This window comes from Aythya fuligula, chromosome 9 (genome assembly GCF_009819795.1).
Source record: "Aythya fuligula isolate bAytFul2 chromosome 9, bAytFul2.pri, whole genome shotgun sequence".
In the NCBI taxonomy this organism is placed as follows: domain Eukaryota; kingdom Metazoa; phylum Chordata; class Aves; order Anseriformes; family Anatidae; genus Aythya; species Aythya fuligula.
This window is the reverse complement of record NC_045567.1, coordinates 25,867,663-25,886,141: the sequence shown is the minus strand read 5'-3', so window position 1 is coordinate 25,886,141 and position 18,479 is coordinate 25,867,663. Positions and strand designations below refer to the sequence as shown.

The following is an 18,479-nucleotide window of genomic DNA, read 5'->3' as shown; positions in this document are numbered from 1 at the left end:
TCTATGACAAAACTAAATGAGAAATGGCTGACCTGCTTTGAACTCTGCTTTGAATGTTGCAGATCAGCTTTTAAGCAATGTTAAAAGCGATGTTGTTGTTTACTATATTTAAAGTGTTTGTTTTATGTTCTTCTGCTTTAAAATGAATCACGGGGGGGGGCGGGGAGGGGGAAGGCCTCATCCAAATACTACTATACAAACACCTGAGTGTGAGATTTCTGAAGTCTGTGTACTTAGGTTGTAGTGTTGAATAATATTGTGCAGTTTCATGTTGTCCACAAGTCCAATCTAGTACTAGTACAAAAAATATGAGCTATTATATAAATCAGATGCAACTCTGCAATTACTTTTTTTAAACTGGATTGGTACAGATGTCTAAAATCTGAAGTGTAGAAATGTGCTCAGTGTAGCAGTAGGCTGTAATTCAAGTACCTAAAATGCTGGGGAGAGGTGACCTTGATAGTGTGTGAGGTGGGACATACAGAAATGTAGGCTACTGGACTCACATTTATACTAATGAAGTCATCAGTATAATTCCCAATAAATTCATAACAGTAATGTTTAAAAACCTATGTTACTTGTATCATGCTATTGATTTATTGATTGAAAGGAAAGGTGGGGTTTTTTGAATTGATTGTATGACTCAAGGCATTTCCAGCTTTATTTCAGTGGGATGGCCCTGAGCTCTGGAGTTGTAGGCAAGTACATAGCTTTAGGTTCCTTGGGTCCAGAAGTTCATAACTTGTTCTTACCAAAGCAAACTTCATTCCATTTTCATGAATCTAGAATCTGATCAGGTACATCCAAAAAAGCTCACTTAAATTTGTAATAGCATTTATTTAGCTGTGGAATACTTTGGTGGTTTTTTTTTTTTTTTTCATTTATTTTTAGACAATACTTCATTTAAAACACATTTGGAATCAGGTTTTTACCCAACAGGGTGGACTGTTAGCTTTAGACATTTGCAAACTGGCTCGACCAGTGCTAACTTCTGTGGGTGTTTATCAGGGTTTAGGGGAAACAGAGGAGGAAATGCAATCTCTGCTAGCTCTTCTAGAGCTGCTTGCTGATCTGTAGCTTAATGAAGAGAGGAATGAGATGGGGAACCTTCTGGGGTGATAGATGGAACAAACGTTTTTTGTGTTAGCACATATGTAGGGCAAGAATAGACTGGTGGAGCACAGAGCATTTTCTTACTGGTTTCCTAAGTGACTGCTATTATGTTTCATTTGTTTTGGAAACATGCTGTATATTTCAGACTTAACTGTATGTTTCTGTTGGTTTGTGTCAGAACTATAAGTCAATTCAAATGACCTTTCCATTACTGAATGTAATATGCTCTCCAAGGATGAGTGTTGCAAGCATTCCAACACAGTTTTCTTCCATTAAAAATCTCTTATAGAATATCAGACTGCTGTGCTAACAACATTCAAGAAATCTGATGCTTTCATACAGATGAAAGAACAATAAAACTAAATTTATCTTGTACCTCACCCCCATTTCTTGTCTCCTTGTTGCTGCTGGCATAAGCCTTAATGCCAAATTCGGTCCTTTTGGGAAGCTGTAGAAAGTGCAGTGACAGACCCTGTCTGCCTTGCGTGCACCCCTGCTGTAACTACTGGCTCTGCTTCTCAGTACTGAAACTGCAGGGCAGCTCCTGGGCCTGTCCTGCTGCAGCACCCACGGGAGGATTGCTCTGTGCCCGTGGGGTGTTTTTGCAGCTGGAGGTGTGGCAGGGCCCCCGGGACACCTGGGAGAAGCAGTGAGGAGTCAGGCTCTGTGCCTCGGGATCCATTGCATTTGGCCCAGCATAATCTGGTTTGTTTTATTAGCTTTCTGTTAGGGATGTGGAATAGAGAGCATTTGGAAGTAACTTGACATCCACTAAAATAAATGTTCTTTTCTGTTTATTCCTTGGCTTGCATTCAAAAATTAAATGGTAATGCATTAAGAGTCTAAAGCTTTGTCTTACTAAGTCTTTAATTGAACACAGTTCAAAAACAAAAGCAAACCTTCATTTTTTTTATTGCACTAAGAAGAAATAATGATTTTTTTTAAAGCTGACTATACTTAGCATTGCATGTGAATCTGACATCTAACTATGTGATTTCACTTCTTTACTGAAAAAATTAGCTACTCACCAACTGACAGAAGTGTTAAACTTTATAAAGCTGAAACAAATTCCAGACACATAACATAGCTTTTTTTTTTTTTTTTTTTTTTTTTTTTTTTTTTTTTTTTTTAAGATATCTTCATTCACAATGCAGCCTATAAACCATAAGCTTGCTGGATAGGTATTGACTGTTTTGGATTTCTTGTTTCATGTTGTCTGTTATGTATTAAAAGAGAAACCACAGCTAAGGAATCCTTAGTGCCAGCAGCCTGGCTTGCCAGCGGAGTGAGGAAGGGCAGAATGTTGCCACAAAGGCAAGGCATCTGCTATGGGAAGAGACAGACAGGGGTGAGGGAATGGGAGCACACAGGAAAGAGCAAGGGGGTTCCTCCATCCTGTCTGCATCTTTCAGTGGTGTAGAAGTTTCTTTTGACGCAGGGAGGAATGGATTGAGTTTTGGATTAAAAAGCCTCAGTGATGACAGGGAGCGAAAGGAGCAGGCAAACTTGTGCCTCCAAGAGCAGGAGATGGGAGCAGAACAATTAACAAACAAAATGTGCAAAAGCAGCAGAATACCAGACTTGCTCAGCTGCTGTTTTAACTTTCCCAGAAATGTTGAGATGGATGTTCCGGAGCTTGGCTCCCTCCTGTCTGTGCTCAAGGCTGCTCTGTCCTGAGGCCAGGCGCGTTCAAAGGCGGCCCCTGCTCCTGCAGGGGAGCAGCACCAGCAGCCAAACCGCATCCTCCTGCGGGGCAGTGCGGGGCGGCCGGAGGGGCTGAGCACTGCACCCAGCCGCGGGTGTGCCCGGTGAGGGGAGCTGTAAGCAGGCAGCAGCAGGAGGGTGGCAGGAGCATGGCCCTCGTTCCAGGCCTGAACTGCCACCAGCGAGCTCCCCAGCTGTGCTTTTGTGATGCAGGTAGCTGCTAAGCCTGTATCTGTGCTATAAACTGCAAGTGTTTATAAAAGCTTTTAAATAGTGTTTCCAAGAATATAAATTTTAAAACCTATTAACTGGCTAAAGCTCTTGTTTCTCTTTGTGCAATGGTTTGATTTCACAGCACTGAGAAACAAAGGCTTTCAGCGTGTTCCTGCATTCACACGCTAGCTAGTCCTATGTGTGCCTCCAGAAGCATCTGCACTGCAGGAAGGTTCCCAACGTGCACAGTTCAGTGTGGCTCTCCAGAGGCATGCAGCATGCTGAAGGAACGAGACACCCACACATCTGTGAGCTTTGCAAAGAGGCTGGGCCAAAACAGCGCAACTGCTGTCCTAATGTCAGCAGGCAGCAGGAGCATCTGTGTATTAAATGCCTGGTAACCCTTTATTTTGCACTCCTTTCACACAACAGGCTTTAAGCTTTGGATAATAAAGTAAATAACATTGTACTTAATCCTATTGCAGTAGTAATCAACAGTAAAGTCTGTAACATCACTAGGAGTAGGAATGGACTTACTGCTTTACTTCTGAATGAATAGCACTTTGTTCTGTTATCACCTCCCTCCCCCTTCCCTAATAACCCTTCTGTAAAAGATGAACATGGTTCTTAATTACAGGTTCCTTTTGTTTCTTAGCATTCTGTGACTAACCCATTTTTTCTTTTTACTTTGGCATGCTGATGAAATGCAAAATGAAAATAAAAAAATAGAAATTGTATGATAGTTACAGACTCTACATAGATTATGGAACCCTACAATTAAAAATATATATACTTGTATTATCTTAAATCTAGTTTGCAGCTTGTGTTTCTGAAACAACTCTTTCTCCTACGCTTTGCTGTATGTCCCACTCAAGGCAGGACATCAGTGCTGATGCCAGCTAGTGAGAGTTTTTATTTCACCTGACTAGTAAAGGTTCCTTATTGGGGCTGTCTGTAGGAGGTATGGGAGGTGTCTTTTTCCCCTAAGAACTCCCCTGCACGTCCCAGGCTTTCTGCTCACTGTCGAAGCAGTGCTGCACTGAATGATGGTTGCCGGGGGCTCCTGTGCTCAGCGGTGGCCGCCAGGTCACGGAGCAGTGTCCCCAGCCCTGCATAGGACCAAAGCCCAGTGGGCTGTGGGGTATGAGCCATGGTTTAACCTCAGGTATCTGGTCCCCACTTGCACTGCCCCAGCTCTGCTGAGCGTCCTGGCATACGGCACTCCTGGGCTCTCAGCTGGGGCCCCGGAGCTGTGGCCTCGCTGGGGACAGGTCCTGGGCAGGGCACCTCCAGAAGGCAGCGTGGGACTGACCTGGAGCTGGGTGCCAAGCTCAGAGGGAGCAGGCACTGGCAGCACATCCAGTCACCGCGCTCTGACACCGGCTCTGTCACATCGTGGCCTCTCTGTGGTTTTCCCCAACAGAGGAGGGTTATCAGACATGCTCATTTCATCTGACCATGAGGAGGTACCTATAGGTAAAATACATCACTGCTATAAAAATAACCTTAATTTTAGGTCAGGAAGTTGGCAATACTTTGTTCTTGAATGACAGAAACAAGTGACTGTGGGGTAGTTGGACCAGTAATGATTTTAATGTAATTCTTGGGTAAAACTTCCTTAGACAGTGAACCCTGGCTGAAAGCTTTACATTAAAAGCTATTAACTCTCTATTAAAAACTAGTAAATGTGTTTGCTTTCCACAACAGTAAGCTTAAAACTAATTTTTATACGAAGAAAATTGTTGACTCAAGTGGAAAGGAATGTGCCCTTAATTCTTTCAGCAGTTCTTAAACCACATGCTCGACAGCTCTGTTAGGAAATCTGAGCAATGTTTCTCTTATTTCTACAACAATGTTTGCCTCTAATTTTCATGCTTTCCAGCATTTTCAGTGGTATGAGGATAAAATGTCCCTCCTCCCCATGCTGTCTTAGTGCTGATGATACTTGGATAGTATAATTGGACAAATTATTTCCAAAGCAAGCTTAGCTCTCTGTAACATGATATAACATGGGCTTGTATAGAAATTACAAACTGGAAACTGGTTGTCATAAACTGTTCTTCATCAAAAAGCCCATACGACGTTCCTTTGTCATGCTGAACTACTCCTCCGTCAACCAAAAGCCAATGCTAATTTATGAAGTGAAACATTTAACCCTGGCTGAAGTTTAAACACTTTCCAGTGTATTTATAAAGTCTTGTTTCTGTTCAAAGCATTTGAAAAAACCAAATCTGTAAATACCAGATTTACTTCTAGTAAATATTGCATTTAGTCACAGAAGACTTTCATCTTAATTTGAGAATGTTTTGCACATTTTTCTTTAGTTTTGTAACAGAGGCACTAGCTACCCATGAGAAACACCAAGTTTGTTGTTTTAAAGCAACTTCACTATTCTTTTCTCTGTGCTTTGAGTTGTATTTGATACAGGACAGAACTACTTCAAGGATGAACACTTATCTCTTTTTCTCCCTTCAAGCAGAGGCCATGTCCCCTAGAGCTGCCGAGGAAGGCAACATTTACTCATTTAACACTGAAAGCAGAGAATAGGTGAAATAACCTGTGGCTGCACCCTGCCAAAATATCAGTTTCCTACATTTGAACTGAAGTGCTCTTTTCACAAAATCACTGACTGGCTGAGGTTGGCAAGGACCTCTGGGGTCCATCTGACCCTGCTCTAGCAGGGCCACCCAGAGCAGGGCCCAGGGCCATGTCCAGGTGGCTTCAGAAGGTCCCTGTCCCCAAAGAGGAGACCCCAGCACCATGTGGGCAACCTGAGCCCATGCACAGGGCCATTGCAGTAAAGTTTTTCCTCATGTTGAGGCAGCCTTCTGTATTTTCGTTTGTCTGTTGTCCTGAGAAGCGTTTGGCTCCATCCTGTCTTCACCCTCCCTAGAGGTATTTAAACACAGCACTAAGATCCCACCAAGCCTTCTTTTCTCCTGGCTGAACAGTCCCAGCTCTCTCAGCCTTTTGTCATAGCAGGCATACTCTAGTCTAGCTCTGTCTTATACTGGGGGTGCTTTGAGCTGGAACCAGCACTTTAAGTATGGCCTCACCAGTGCTCAGCAGAAGGGAAGGATCACCTCAACCTGATGGCAGGGCTTTTAATGCAGCCCAGGATGCTATTGGCCTCCTTTGCTGCGGGGGCATACTGCCTTCCTTTTCTTGAAGATACTTTTTTCCAGAACTTTTTTCACTAAAAGAAAAAAATAAACAACTTGGCTTTTTTTTTTTTTTTTTTTTTTTAAATGCAATACGCTTTTGAATCCTGCAAAAATAAAACATGCTGCACAAACCGCTTTCTGACGTTGAGATTAGGCAGGATCAGAGTCACCGTCTGGAAGTACTTAGATTATAAATTCACATGCTTTTGGCTTCTAGCATGCTTTATCAGCTGTGTGTTTAGCAGATAACCTTTTGCTTTGTTCTGGTTTTGTTTACAATGTGAAGTCCAAAGCGACTTCACAAAAACAGTGTTAAACAGTTATGAGAGCAAAGTCATGCACGTTGGACTAAACGGAAAACTTCCATGCTATGTTCATCTTGTAATAGCCTTAAGAATAAAAAAGACCATTCTAATTTGGTTTCTGTGTTGGCCCTGGGGCAGTATCAAATGTCTGACTCTTTCACCCAGTGCAGCAGCATTGGGGGCTTAATTTGGGGTGCTAGTGCAGAGGGGGTGCGTGCTGCGGGCTGGCTGCACAGTGTGCTGCCTCTGAATGAAAGAGGCAGTTGGAGATGAGGTGGTGGAGCTTCTGGGGGCCCCCCAGCCCTTGTGGGAGTTCCTCCCAGTGTTGTGCTGCCCCGAGAAAGCTGCTACAGTCAAAGTTGGGCTTTGACCTCAGAGCACCAGCCCCGAGGCTGCAGCTGTTCCTTTCTGCCCAGGCCTGCAGCCACGCTCGTTCATGGCAGCTGGTTTTGATATCCAACTGCTGTTTTACCAGGAAAAGCGCTCCCAGGGGAAGGCAGAGCCTGACAGGCAGCCCCAGCAGCAGGGAGCACAGCGGTGACCCCCAGCGCAGGAAACTGTCAAAAGCATGAGGCAGGTGTTCACAAAACACATGGCCGAGAGCACACACCGCACTGTAAATGTACCTGTGTTTCCCTGTAGCTGATGTCTCTGTATTTCCCTGGTCTGGACACCTCTGAGCAAGCTAGTCGTGCTGGTAGAAGAAGAAGAGGAAGTGTTGAGTGTGTGAGTATTGGAAGATGTCTTTCATGCACATCACTGCGTGAGTTTAGCTGCTGGCAGGGAACAGCTTTGTGTTTTTTGTTTTTTTTTTTTTTTTTTTTTTTTTTGTACCTACATTATTATATGTCTTCAAATAGAGATTTGATTTCACAGCAGATGAGATTCTTGCCTGGTTTTGGCAGGAGGACTCTACTCTCCAATGTAGCACAGCTTTTATCAAAGCTTTTGTTTTGTAGACTACTTGGATTTTGTGATGGAAATATTTCTAAAATTCATGTAATCTTTTTCAGAACTCTTCAATGAAAAATGGTTAGAAACTTGCTTTACAACAAATGTAGAAGTTGAATGCAATTATTTGCTCAATCCAAACCAAACCTTTTTTACTGTCATATTGAAAAATGTGCAGAACTGCAACAATCCGTGATTTGGATTGCTTTCGTGCCAAGCCCTGTGAAGCTCAGGTTGCCTCCAAGGCAGGCAAGTGGGAATACAATCATTCCCATGCAGGCTGCTCTGAGCAAAGAGATGCGCTCTGCTTGTTCTCACCCATCTCTACTACAAAAAGTATAAGAAACATCTGGCAGAGAGGCCAGATGGATCAAATCTTGCAAATGCAGATGCTTTGGAAAGTAGTGTAAAAATATCGACCTTATGTTTTCTTTATTATTCAAACATATTACATTTTCCCTTACGCTGAGCGTCTGCTTTGTGGGACATTCTTTTATGGATGTTTTTTGCTAGTGTTGGCTTTTCCCTTTCCCCTCAGTTTTGGTTCAAGTTCTCTAAAACAGAGTAAGGATGCCATATACTTCTTCCACTGTTTCTGTAGACTGGGAATTTGTCCTAGTGTCTGTCGTCCATAGTGCTAGAGATAAATTTTGTGCTTGCAGAATCATAGCATTGGATCCATGAGCTTTACCTGCTTTTGGCACACTGAAGAGGCAGAACTTACCTGTCCCTTTGCCAATTCCCAGATAAGACAGAAGTCCAACCATTATGAATTTGCAGAAATGGCAGGGACACATACAATCCACTGGGGAGACCAGTTCTGGATAAAGCTCTCTGCTTTAGGCTTCCTTCTTGAGTTAGGAGAACGTGTGTCCTGTAGTGAGTGTGGCAGCTCTTCAGCTGCAAGCTGGTCCTGCCTGCCTTTTCATGTCCCTGCTCTGCCACCCTCCCAGCAGCTTGACAGGGAACGTTTCTGAAAGCACTAACCTCCCCGTGTAAATCTGACCTTACTTGCAGTGCATCTTATGGTCCTCATTAGAAAGCTGAAGTGTAAAATCTGTTTTGTCTTGCACTATTTTCCCCTAATTTGCCATCTCAGCTGTCTGTTACAGCTGCTGAGAGTTGTTTCATGTGTGGCTGCTGCAGCCATGTAGCAGTAATGACTTTGTAATTAAAGTCTTGCAACTGTAGAAATAACTGCAAGACTTCCTGGAAGATAACACAGCCAGAAATGCTAGTGAGGGCTATGCTTTGCATTTTCCAGTGGCAACATTTACAAATGCTTTGTCTGCAGTTACTTTGTGGACAGAAAGAGATGACCCCAACACCTACAAAGACTATGGAATTATGCTTCAAATCCACTGTATCAACAGCCGTAATGGGAGTGCCATTCCAGAAGGAAGGGCTGTGAGAGGGCCAGAAGGAAGAGTAGTGCATCAATGGCCAGCAGTGGGTGACCCTTGTCACCAGGCTGAAACCTTCCAGGCAAATGGGCTTGTTTGACCTGCAGACTAGAGATGTTCCCCTACCTGCAGGCATCACATAGCTTAAATGGTTGCAGTGATACCGTGAACAAGAGGAAAAATGGCTAATTCTCAGCGTGCTCATTGCAAAAAATTATTCAGCTGCTTCCACAGACGAGTGTGTGGGCAGTGTTCCCGTACTGAAGGGTGTTCCACTGAGACAAAATATTTGGCCTGGGTGTGTTGTCCACTAGAGGATTTGATTACATTTGGTTTTGTAACTGACACAACAGGGTAGTTCTGAAGGGACAAAATAACAAAACTGGTATCAATTTAGTGGTCCTGGGAGGAAAAAAGTAAAATCAAAGTATGAGGATGTGACTCCTCCAAGCCTTCAAGTGTTCGTCTCATATGCTTCAGACTAATGAAGAGCAGAAGATATTAATGCACAAAAGTGTATGAGGTGACTCCTCTATTTTTCTAAGTCATTATAGACGGGACAGTTGGGCGATAGTGAGGCTGGAGCTGTGTGACTTACTGGCTCAGCTGAGCCCACACGTGGGCTGTGGCTGGGGACTTCGAAGTGACCCGGGCTGTGGGGGAAGAGCCCTGTGGGCCGGGTTCCTGGGAGCTGTCACTGCATGTGCAATGTGCCTCGCCTGTTGTGCATGCTTTTCAGGCAGGAGTCTGAGTAAGAAATATTTGTGAAAATAAATGGGGATTTTGAAATAACTTTCAAGACTGCTAGTATTTAAAATTACATGACTATTAGCAATAAAGTAGAAAAAATAAGTATTGTGACAGTGTAGAAATTACTTATTTAAAAAGGACAGTGCTTCAAGTGAGACTTGTGTTTTCTTTGAGAATTGTGCTAATTTTTTTTCCAGTTTTTCTATAGATCCACGCCATGTCCATTTGTCACTATAGTTGTGTATTTTAAGCTCAGCCTTTCTCCCATTAGATTTCTTTGTTTTGTATGCAGTGTGTAAGGTGGGTGACATTTATCCAGCTCATCAGAACTGGTGTACGTGATGGTTTATTGAAAATCTTAGTTTAATAGGCAGAATCAGATTCGGCTTTCTTTCAGAACCATACCGTCTTACACTTTATGCTGTTCAAGAGGAAAGCATGGTTGATCTGTGCAGTTAAGGAGTTCAAGGATAGTTGGTAAGGAACTGTTTGAATGTGCAAATATCTGATTTTATGTGCACCTACCCTAAAAGCACTATCTGTGTGCCCAAGTCAGGCACACAAGTACAAAGATTTTTGCACTGCATGTTTTGCATGTTTGTTCCTTCAAATGATGTGTGCTCAGTAGCTCTGTGGTGTCCTGTGGGATGCCTGCACAGCATGAATGTTTCAGCTTCGTTTCCGTTCTGAACTGACTTCACAAGTGAATGTGGAAATTTCCACTGTCTTTCTGGACGTACACGCTGTTCTTTGTTACGTTTCTATTCACCAATACTATGAGCTGTAGTTTTGTGTTAAAGCTGAAATACTGCACAGAAGCTATAGTCAGCAGGGAATTCAGGAATGCTGAATATCACATGCTTTTAAACTTCTTAGGCCACAGCACTAGGAAGTTTGACTCCTCTCACTTTGGCCTCTTCCCTGTATGTTCCCAGGCATCCAACACTCTTCTGTGCTCATTTTCTCCCCAGCCCCGTAGTTGCTGTGGTCTTTGCCACATACGTGGCAGTCAGCACTTAAATTGCCTATGCAAAATCCATTGCATAAATCACATCAGTTTATGATATCATTTTGAAATTTGTTCTAACTACAAACAGATCAAAGTAGCTACTTTTACATCAACATGTGAATTCAAAACCCCTTAATTTATCTGAGAGCAACTCAGGTGGTCTTAGAGTAATGGTTGGAAGGCAGAAACAATGTACTGAGAATGATCAGCACATGTCGGAATTAATGCAGCTTCTGCTAATCAGCACCTCCCTCTTCAACTGCTTAAGGCTTTATGGTAAGGCTGACTGCTGCAGCCTTACTCTGCGGAAAACCTGTGGATTTGGATTTTAGTTTTGTAGTTTGTTAGTCCATTTATATGTCAGTTAAGATGGCTTTAACAGTACAGAAATTTGATAGTCATGGTACTCTTCCTGATAATGACTGTAAGTCATGCTTTTCACTCTTTTCCAGTGTGTTATCTTTAACATGAATGTGTTTAAATCCATAGAGTACCCTGTCTGTTAGGGCTTGTCTTAATTCCTACTTAAACACCATGGTTTTCCCTTGCTTCCCAGCACTAGAGTCTTCTAGATAAATCTGCCTATCCAGAGACAGTGTCTGTCTCATTGCCTGCCATCCATTTAGCATTGCCCACCCTCACACCTGAACTGCTCACCAGCCCTGTGTGGGGAGCTCCAGCTGCCGCGGGTCTGGCATGCGGGCAGTTGTGTGCTCTCACCTTTCCCACGAGTGCAGAGCAACAGCAAACCACGCGGGAAAAGTGGCTGTGTTAAATAGGAAGAAATGTTGAAAACAGAAGTGTTTTATTTATTTATTTTTCTCCTGGCACTGCTTGTAGTTTGGCCTTATTGTAGTTAGCATGTCACTTGTCGTTATTTCATACCGGTAGTAAGTGGTTTGTACTGAAAGAAATTAGGCCCTAGATCTCAATGGAAATGTGGGATTTTAACAGAGCTAAAATTAAAAACCTTTAATGTTTGTAACAAGGTTTCTGGACTGAAAAGTTTTGTTGTCAGTTTACACCAAGTACTTGAATATTGGGCCATTTTATCATTTCTAAAGGCCCAGGAAGGAGCTCCACTGGTGCCGTGCACTCTGTTCCTGCCTCTCAGTTCCCTGCTCTGCTTACTGTTCTGCCTCTGCCCTTTACATGGCAAGCCTCGAGCCTTAAAGTACTTGAATGTGATAGAAGCCCCTTGTCTGTAACTACGAAATCATCAGTAGCTTGTCACTGATGCACCAAAGTGAGCATTAGCCGCGAGCAGAGGCTGGACAGCACGTACGTGTCAGTAAGCGGCTCGGTGCAGCCTTTCCCTCTGAGTCTCTTGCAGGTCTTTTCCTGTGTTGCTGCTTCCTCCTCCTGCAGGCATACCCTGCTGTGGAGGTAAGCCCAGAACATCCCATGAAGATTTTCCTCCTGAGTTAGCAGAAATGTGCTAAAAGGAGAGTCTTTTCCACTTGCACAATGGAGCTGTGTTTAAATTGTTTGTAGGTGCCTGGCCTGATGCAGAGGCAGGCAGAGGCTGCGCTATGTTTCCAGACATAGCTTTTCAAAATAACATTTGTTTCAAGACCAAGATGAGCCAAGGAGGCTGAATGACATTTCTAATATGTTAGCTCATTTCCAGAGATAGTAGTTTTCTTGGCTTTGATGATTGACTGGGACCTAATTCTCAATTCTGATTTCTTCTGACGACTTGACAAAGGAAAGTGCTGATCTTGCTGAAGTGTTCAGTCATGTAGGAGCTTCGCAGCAGGCAGGCGTCTGGGAAGAATTGCCAGGAGGCCAGGTGAAGGGTAGCGAAGCCTGGAAAAACACACGGGGTCACATCCATTCCTGGTGTAAATCCACTGACTCTAATGACTTTCAGGCCTTCCTTGCTTCTTCTACAAGTTGTAAAGGAACTAAATGCAGAAAATGTCTAATTTACAGGAAACCAGCACAGAAACACTGTAGATACAGTAAAATCCCCCAAAGGTTGCTGGCTGTGCACAGCCAAACACCAACCGACAGCAGGTCTGGTTCTGTGCTCCCCATGGAGCTGCAGCGAGGAGCCAGCCCCGGGGCTGGAAGGGGCTCGGCCGCACGCCGTGCCCAGGGGGAGCGGGGAATGGTCTGTGTTGGTCTGCCTACTACGTTCACTTTACGAAGTACAGAAAAAAGTACAACTGTCACATTAGCTGCTGTCTTCTGATGTCCATTGGGTCTGCTTTGTTTTATTTATTTGGCTTTTGTGAAACTGATGGGTCTTGTGCTCTGAGAAGGTCTTTATCTTCATTTTGATGAGCAATGTGGGCTTCAGGAGCTCTCAGAGCAATCTCTACAAGCCAGAAAGCTCTACCCCTAGGAGCAGGAGCGCACTGCTTAGGCTGGGAGCTGGATTAGTGTGGAGCAGCAACTTCCATGTTCCTTGTCCTGAGCTGCTCTTCACTTTGGTGCCCTTCACCACAGGAGCTGGGCTGTGCCGTACCTCCACACGTGCACTTGTGCCCTGCTCTTGGGTCTGCGCTGTGGGGCTCCCCAGGGAAGGGGAAGGACCAAGGCTGGCTGCAGCCCCGCTACAGAACCTTATCAAAACCTTTTGCCCTTTTAAAATGGGTGCTCTTTGCTCACCTCTGCAAATCCAGCAGATTTTTCTCAAGTAGCTTCGTGATGTCATGCTCAAAAGTGCTAGTAACTTGTAACAGACATCTTGGCATCAGCACGGCCACCTTGTAGATGGGTCCTGGTATCCACCTTGCCCCCAGCCCCTGGGCGGGTGCCCTTTGCTGCTCCCTGGGTGCGATGAGGCCAGAGCCGCGACGTGTCATGAGGCTGGTGTAGTTTGTGTCCAGTGTTTCTGAAAACAGCTGCCAGCAAAGTACTCCGCAGTGCTCTCTGTTTTAACATCGTTTTTGTGATCACCTCTAGGATAAATCCGCTTGGGTAGCTAAAGCCAAAATTTATGCTTCTAGCCAGAAAGAATTCACTCTATGGAAAAACAGTAAAAGTTTCTGGTTGTGGCAGGATTACAGCAGGGATGACAGTAAAAGTTTCTGCTTATGGCAGTAAGACAGAAGGGATGAAGTTTCACAGGAACTCAGAGTTTCCACTTACACAGACTGTGATAATTTTATATTTGCTGCTTTGTGGTTTTGAGAAAGACTCCTTCTGAAGTTGATTTCTGTTTTGTAGAAACTAACTGTAACTCATTTTACAATTTAAAGAATACCCTTTCTCTTGTAAAATTGGTTTTTTATTAGAGTTAACAATGCTGCAGACAGATTTTTTTCTTTCTATACTAAATGTATTGTATGTGCCACTCAGTTACTCTATATTTAGATTCAGTCCCACAGTACTTCAAAATTGGCAGTTTTGTATTGCTTAAAGGGTGAAAAAAAAACCTCTTGCTGTGCATGAACTGTGCTGCAGGTATGTGGTTCACCCCAGGATCTCTTTCCATTGACTCCCATGAAAGCTGGATGAAGCCCCAAGCTAGCATGGTTAACACAGGCTGCCAAGACGCGCTTTTTTCCCAGGATCTGGCGACCGCTGCTCCCGTGCCTTGCTGCCTGTGTGGCCTCCCCCGTGTGTATGGCTCCTGCTTCCCATGGCACGTGGGGGATGCTGAGAGGTGGTAACTGTAGATTACCCCTCAGAGGGAAGGGTGCCAGGAGCTTGCCAAAGGACACTAGCCTGTGATGGGCTGTGCCGAGAGAAGCTGGTTGCAGATCGGTGGGGTTATTTACACAGGAAATGATATTTTTATGTAGTCTGCAAATGCATCTTAAGTCTTTGGTGCTGGTCACATTCTGAGACTATTTCTTGGAAGTTCTTGGTCACCCCTTCTTGGTCAAATCCTAGCAGTATTTTCAGTCTTGTTAATATTCAGAACATCTTATTTGGCTGCAGTTAATCACTGGCAAAGGCTGCAGATTCTCTTGCAGTCTGTTTTTGCACATGAAAAAACTACCAGGTGCACCTCCTGAAGTGCTTTTGTCACTGACTGGGCCACAACACGGGCTGAGCTGTAAGAACGCAGCCTGCCTGCAGGTCAGCAGGTGCCAACGTCCAGGTTTGTCTCTGCTGTTATTTGGTCTGCACGGAGAGGCGAGTCACTTCATTCTTGTCTTCATTTTCCCACATGCAAAGTACAGCCTCCTGGAACCTATTTAGCATCTAGAGAGGTGGTTTGAGAGCTATTTGCTTAGCTTGCACTATTATTATTAGAGTCAGAAATGATTTTTAAAGGCCTTAGTGAGCTCCAGTTGTAGCTAATTTTCACTTCATAACATCCAATGAGAGGTATTGGGGCTGGCTGTGCTGTAGCTGAGGACACTGAGTCATGGAAGATGGAGCTCGCGGGCACAGTGGCACTATTGTAGTGGTGGATATGTTGAAGGGACTGCAGTTGAGCTGGAGAAGCTCCAGTCTTTTGCCAAAGGCCTCACGGGAATTCTGCTGCAGAACTGGAACCAACTGGACTCTGTAGGTGCTTGGAAACACAAACTTCTGTTTAATGAACCTTCAATTAATAAACAGCTATTGCAAATCCAGGTCTGTAATGGTTACTAAAAGTATCTGATATAGCAACACTTCTCAGAATAATTCTCAGCCTAGAACCAGTGCATAGGCATTCTAAGCACTAATTCACCCGGAATAAATGACATTTCCCATTGAAAATAGTTACGTTGCTCTGGCCTTTTTTTATACCAGCGGTTAGACTGATAAAGCAGCACTGATTGAGATTAACCCTTGGAAGAGACAGGTTGGCTACAAAAGGTACATTAAAAGTCACATCGTGCATTAATTTGAAAAATTCCATACCCTTGGTCAGCAGTAAAATAAGAATAAAGATAAAAAGACATAAGAATAAAGACAAAAATCCTATTTATAAGGATATACAGAAGGAATAGCTAAGAACTGCTTTTCAATTTAATGAAAATAATGTTTCTATTAAGTGTATTGTTTATGTAGTGAAAGCATTTGTCACAGATCGGTTTCAATAATTGCAGCTCTGAAAGAAATAAAATGTGAAAGAAGGGCTCTAAGAGCCCAATCTTTAGTCTGTGGGAAGGCCAGAAGTAGCCGTTCAAATAAGAATGATGACAAAACATGCACTACACAAAGACTCACCATTTTACTGTTCATCCAGGTGGTGCTGGGGTTTTCAGGCTGCATTTCAGGCAAGGTTTAGCTTGCAGATCACTGAAGCACTCTGGTTCTGATTAGGCTGTTGGAAAGTAGGACAGAGTCCAAAGCTGGAAATTAGCATAGCATTAAGCAACCTTAAATTGTGGTTGTAAGTGCAGTTTGATACCACTGGGTTGACTTGAGCTGCCTTTTACCCATGAAATATGCTGTAGTATAAACAGACATTTTTTGGCATTTAATATATGGAGCTTTAATGCTAAAAATAAATGTTCAGGTGGCACATATGAGGCATCCCCTACCTGGTAGGCAGAAGTATGCTTGCGGGAGCCTCCCTGTGGTCTGCATTTCCCACTCCACATGCCCATGGCCAGCAGCCCCGTGGGGCCCCACAGGCTGGGCTGGTGCTGGCAGTGCTGGCTGGCAGGCTCACTCCTCCATGCATGGCTGGGACATCTCAGATCTCCATCTACATGTGTTTTTATCACACTTGATTTAGTCTTCTCCTCTTAGCCTCCATCTTTATGTAATTCATTTTTTATTCATCATAGTTATTATTTTACACTTCTTCCTCGGGCCTAAATTTGCATAAGAACTGAAGCAATAAGGTCAATGTCAGTAGCATACTGATATGGCTATGTTTACAGAAGAGTTGTTTTTTTGTTTAGCAATGTTCTGTTTACACAGTTTTTTTTTTTTCTTTGTTTTTAAAAGGTTTGATTTTTAATATCAACCAAATACTTTCCACCCTATTATTGTGCTCTAGTTCTCACAGGTTTTGTCTGAATGATGGAGCTTCTCTTAAGTGGACCTTGCATGAACCTTCGCTCTTTTGGACCTTGCACTGGTGAGATTTTTCCAGACGGTGTTTGTTGGCTCAGCTCTGTCTTCCTCCAGCTTTTGGAGTGCATGCTATAGCACAGGTTTCTGCCTGCTTTGTTCCTGGATGTTAATAGGATGTTATCTCTATGTTATTAAACTAATGTTAAGTGCCAAGAGCTTTAAAGAAGGTCTGTTGTGCGGTGTCATTGGTCAGCTGTTGAGAAACATGAAGTATCCTGACTAATGAATAGCTCAACAGTCAATACATGGCAGATCATCAGTCATTAGGGAGCTAAGATTCAGAGGAGATAACTCAAAGCAAGCATACTAAAATAAGCTTCTTAGCTCAATGTAAACAACTAGGTGTAATCATTCTTCCAGAAGTCAACATTTTCCCTGAGGCTGCAGTAATATAGTAATATTAGTAATATAATGAATTTTAGGCTGAGTAATGCTGTCTAGCAAAGCAGTATCTTTAAAAGATATCTTAAACTACTGCTTTGCTCTCACTTTCAGTTTAAGTTCATGAAATTTTCATACTTACTCAAAATCCAGTTAGATGCAGTTGGGATAGACCACATGCTGATATTGCTGATGGAACTTAAAAATACTGGGGTCAGGTTTGTGGTATGACAAAGCATGCTGTCTACGAATGTTCCTGTAAGAATAAAACGGAAAATCAAAATTGAGTATTAATATGGGAAAAATGAAGTCTAGACCCAGAGCTCATGGACTGGTGTTTTCAACAGGTTTTGTTTCATATTCCATTTGATTGTCTGTTTAGGAATCAAGCTGTAATTCCAACAGACTGTGACTTCTTTTAGCTCATGTATAAGGCAAAATGATTTTAGGCTAGTAGATGAGCAAGTAATTATGTGCATTCGTTAATGTTGCCTTTGTCTTGACCAGTTATCTCATAACTTTGCAGCTATGTAATTTTAAATTGGTGATTGAAGTAAGTCAATCAGTCCAAAACAGATGTGAACGACGAAATGCTGGGGCTTTGCAATGAGCACTCTTTAGGGGTGCTTGCCTGTTCCCTCCTGCGCCTCAGCTCCCAGGCAGACTGCGTGTCGAGCTGCCTGCCTGGGTCTCTAGGTGGGCAGGCGGGACTGCTCAGTGGTTCAGTGCCTTTATTCTGTCCTCCATTTCTTAAACTGCTGTGTCCCTCAGTCAAACTATGAGTATGGAGAACTGTCATTCAACTATTTTTTTTTTTCTAATCTGTGTTCTGAAGTCTTCCAGCGTGCCCCTTTTTTTAGTCTGCTCCTATGGTTTAAAAAGCTGTGGCAGCATCAATGCAGGCTAGGTCCTGAATGTTACTAAGTCTTGAAGGGAGATTATCTGTTGTTGGACTGTCTAGATCATTGCATGCATTAGTGGAATATAATTTGAAATAAGTAGTATTTGATGTATATACCTCTTATTTGATGCTATACCTCTTAAAAATTGTGTAAGGCCTGAACATTAGGAGTGAAGAGATCAGAGGACATGGAGGAAGTATGTATATATATATGTCTTCAGCTGTTAAACAGTGGCTGGTTAATATACACAACCTTTTTTCAAGTGCTACAGATCAGAGAAAATGAGGCTGTCTGCTGCCTCTCCCAAGTGGAAGCTTTATGGTCACGAAATTTTTGAGTGGAACCAAAGAACACAGCTTCATACAGTTCTGTTTTAGGATGCATAGGCAGCTGAAAAGATCATGTTTGGTCTGAATTTACACTTAATAAACCAAACTGCAAATTATAGAAATGCTGAATTGTTATCTTAAATAATTTGTACTGTATTTTAAAATATCTCTGTAGATATTTCCTGTAAGGCAAAGAGATAAGTCTAGAAGTTGAAGGTTTTATTCCTTTGGCACCATGGCCATATGCTGTCTTTATTTTAACAAGCTCTGGAAAGGTAG

At 43.1% G+C, this 18,479-nt stretch overlaps 1 protein-coding gene across 2 annotated transcripts in view; it reads left to right on the top strand.

Moving 5' to 3' along the window:
- The window catches only part of AADAC (arylacetamide deacetylase), a 45,964-nt gene that overhangs the window by 4,611 nt on the left and 22,874 nt on the right, over window positions 1–18,479 (top strand). The window contains exon 1 of one of the 2 annotated variants that reach the window (XM_032193008.1): window positions 9,349–9,376. The exons of the other annotated variant lie outside the window; for it this stretch is intronic. The gene's annotated coding sequence lies outside the window, so the exon portion shown is untranslated. Of the gene's footprint in view, window positions 1–9,348; window positions 9,377–18,479 lie in introns of those variants that run through there. 2 annotated transcript variants of the gene reach the window in all.